Consider the following 4,194-nt stretch of genomic DNA (forward strand, 5'->3'; position numbering starts at 1 on the left):
GTCATGTGGTCAGATGAAACCAAAGTAGAACTTTTTGGTATAAACTCAACTCGTCGTGTTTGGAGGAAGAAGAATACTGAGTTGCATCCCAAGAACACCATACCTACTGTGAAGCATGGGGGTGGAAACATCATGCTATGGGGCTGTTTTTCTGCCAAGGGGACAGGACGACTGATCCGTGTTAAGGACAGAATGAATGGGGCCATGTATCGTGAGATTTTGAGCCAAAACCTCCTTCCATCAGTGAGAACTTTGAAGATGAAACGAGGCTGGGTCTTCCAACATGACAATGATCCAAAACACACCGCCCGGGCAAAAAAGGAGTGGCTCCGTAAGAAGCATTTGAAAGTCCTGGAGTGGCCTAGCCAGTCTCCAGACCTCAACCCCATAGAAAATCTGTGGCGGGAGTTGAAAGTCCGTGTTGCTCGGCGACAGCCCCAAAACATCACTGCTCTCGAGAAGATCTGCATGGAGGAATGGGCCAAAATACCAGCTACTGTGTGTGCAAACCTGGTAAAGACCTATAGTAAATGTTTGACCTCTGTTATTGCCAACAAAGGTTATGTTACAAAGTATTGAGTTGTATTTTTGTTATTGACCAAATACTTATTTTCCACCCTGATTTACCAATAAATTCTTTACAAATCCTACCATGTGGATTCATGGATTTTTTTTCACATTCTGTCTCTCACAGTTGAAGTGTACCTCTGGTGCAAATTACTGACCTCTGTCATCATTTTAAGTGGGGGAACTTGCACAATCGGTGGCTGACTAAATACTTTTTTGCCCCACTGTATGTGGACGCCAGGTCCTAGGAGGTTAAAAATATTCTGCAGTAGAACAAAAACTGAAGAAAACCATGAATCAACATCTGAACATTACCTGATGCTGCTGAAGCAGAGCAAAGTTACAGAGGTTTTTACGTAAGCTGGAGAGGAAATGGCATGTCACAAATTTAGAGGATCATCATTTAGCCTGGAGAAATAGTTTGCTGCTTTATAAGAAAGCCCTCCGCAAAGCCAGAACATCTTACTATTCATCACTGATTGAAGAAAATAAGAACAACCCCAGGTTTCTCTTCAGCTCTGTAGCCAGGCTGACAAACAGTCAGAGCTCTGTTGAGCCAACCATCCCTTTAACGTTAACTAGTAATGACTTCATGAACTTCTTCACAAATAAAATTTTAATCATTAGAGAAAAAATGACCAGTAATCATCCCACAGATGTAATATTATCTACAGCTACTTTCAGTACCATTGATGTTAAGTTAGACTCTTTTTCTCCAACTGATCTTTCTGAGTTAACTTCAATAATTACTTCCTCCAAACCATCAACGTGTCTTTTAGACCCCATTCCTACAAAACTGCTCAAAGAAGTCCTGCCATTAATTAATGCTTCGATCTCTAATGATCGGCTATGTACCACAGGCCTTCAAGCTGGCTGTAGTTAAACCTTTACTCAAAAAGCATCTCTAGACCCAGCAGTCTTAGCTAATTATAGGCCAATCTCCAACCTTCCTTTCATATCAAAAATCCTTGAAAGAGCAGTTGTCAAACAGCTAACAGATCATCTGCAGAGGAATGGTTTATTTGAAGAGTTTCAGTCAGGTTTCAGGGCAGCACGGTGGCACGGTGGTTAGCACTGTTGCCTCACAGCAAGAAGGTCCTGAGTTCAATTCCACCATCAGGCCGGGATCTTTCTGTGTGGAGTTTGCATGTTCTCCCTGTGTTTGCGTGGGTTCTCTCCGGGTACTCCGGCTTCCTCCCACCGTCCAAAGACATGCAGCTTGTGGGGATAGGTTAATTGGATAATACAAATTGCCACTAGGTGTGAGTGTGAATGGTTGTCTGTCCTTGTGTGTTGGCCCTGCGACAGACTGGCGACCTGTCCAGGGTGTACCCTGCCTCTCGCCCTATGACAGCTGGGATAGGCTCCAGCGCCCCCTGCAACCCTGAAAAGGATACGCGGAAGTGAATGGATGGATGGACAGTCAGGTTTCAGAGCTCATCACAGCACAGAAACAGCTTTAGTGAAGGTTACAAATGATCTTCTTATGGCCTCTGACAGTGGACTCATCTCTGTGCTTGTCCTGCTAGACCTCAGTGCAGCGTTCGATACTGTCGACCATAATATCCTATTAGAGCGATTAGAACATGCTGTAGGTATTACAGGTACTGCGCTGCAGTGGTTTGTATCATATCTATCTAATAGACTCCAGTTTGTGCATGTAAATGGAGAGTCCTCTTCACACACTGAGGTTAATTATGGAGTTCCACAGGGTTCAGTGCTAGGACCAATTCTGTTTACATTATACATGCTTCCCTTAGGCAGCATCATTAGAAGACATAGCATACATTTACACTGCTATGCAGATGACACCCAGCTCTATCTGTCCATGAAGCCAGATAACACACACCAATGAGTTAAACTGCAGGAATGTCTTAAAGACATAAAGACCTGGATGGCCGCTAACTTTCTGCTTCTTAATTCAGATAAAACTGAGGTTATTGTACTCGGCCCTGAAAATCTTAGAAATATGGTATCTAAGCAGATTCTTACTCTGGATGGCATTACCTTGGCCTCCAGTAACACTGTGAGGAACCTTGGAGTCATTTTTGACCAGGACATGTCCTTCAACGCACATATTAAACAAATATGTAAGACTGCGTTCTTCCATTTGTGCAACATCTCTAAAATTAGAAATATCCTGTCTCAGAGTGACGCTGAAAAACTAGTTCATGCATTTATTACTTCCAGGCTGGACGACTGTAATTCATTATTATCAGGAAGTCCTAAAAACTCCCTGAAAAGCCTTCAGCTGATCCAAAATGCTGCAGCAAGAGTCCTGACAGGGACTAGAAAGAGAGAGCAGATTTCTCTAAATCCAGAATTCAAAATCCTGCTCCTCACATACAAGGTCTTAAATAATCAGGCCCCATCTTATCTTAATGACCTTGTAGTACCATATCAGCCTATTAGAGCACTTCGCTCTCGCTCTGCAGGCCTACTTGTTGTTCCTAGAGTATTTAAAAGTAGAATGGGAGGCAGAGCCTTCAGTTTTCAGGCCCCTCTTCTGTGGAACCAGCTTCCAGTTTGGATTCGGGAGACAGACACTATCTCTACTTTCAAGATTAGGCTTAAAACTTTCCTTTTTGCTAAAGCATATAGTTAGGGCTGGACCAGGTGACCCTGAATCCTCCCTTAGTTATGCTGCAATAGACGTAGGCTGCCGGGGATTCCCATGATGCATTGAGTTTTTCCTTTCCAGTCACCTTTCTCACTCACTATGTATTAACAGACCTCTCTGCATTGAATCATATCTGTTATTAACCTCTGTCTCTCTTCCACAGCATGTCTTTATCCTGTCTTCCTTCTCTCACCCCAACCAATCACAGCAGATGGCCCCGCCCCTCCCTGAGCCTGGTTCTGCTGGAGGTTTCTTCCTGTTAAAAGGGAGTTTTTCCTTCCCACTGTTGCCAAAGTGCTGCTCATAGGGGGTCATATGATTGTTGGGTTTTTCTCTGTATGTATTATTGTAGGGTCTACCTTACAATACAAAGAGCCTTGAGGTGACTGTTGTTGTGATTTAGCGCTGTATAAATAAAATTGAATTGAATTGAATTTACCCAGGGAAAAGGGTAACATCTCCTGGGTCTGGGGCCTGATTGCCCCCCTGGGGGCGGTGATACCTGGACCTGGGAGTATAGAGTATGTTTGGGGAGTGCATGTCGTGTAAACCCTTTGAGTGTTTACAATATAACACACTTTAAGGCAGCTGTTGTTGTGATTTGGCAATATGTAAATACTGTTTCATTGAATTCACAGTTCACAAAGAGGTGTATGTGCTTTACTTACTCTCCAGCTGTTTCCTGCTTATTCAGAGAGGTCTGTTTGCAGGAATCAATGTTCAGGTGATCAACAGCCTTCTTCCTCCCAAACTTGTCTCTATGCTTCGAATACACTCTGTAACCCAACCCACAGAGCAGGAGATACAGCGTCACCTGATCTTCATGCTGTGTGGGAACATTTACCTGCTCAGGTGTCAGTTTGTATCAGAGCGGAGGCACAGCGGGAGGGCAGCCATTAGGTCAAAGACGAAAAAGGAAAAAGACAGTGATCATAATGAAGAGATATTAGGGAGTTTGAGGTCTTATGGTCTTAGTCAAAGTGTAGCTGAGTGTGGACGATGGCATG

Source organism: Copadichromis virginalis, linkage group LG16 (assembly GCF_057382275.1).
Source record: "Copadichromis virginalis isolate Kocher_CV1m ecotype Utaka linkage group LG16, C_Virginalis_male_GT1.1, whole genome shotgun sequence".
In the NCBI taxonomy this organism is placed as follows: Eukaryota; Metazoa; Chordata; class Actinopteri; order Cichliformes; family Cichlidae; genus Copadichromis; species Copadichromis virginalis.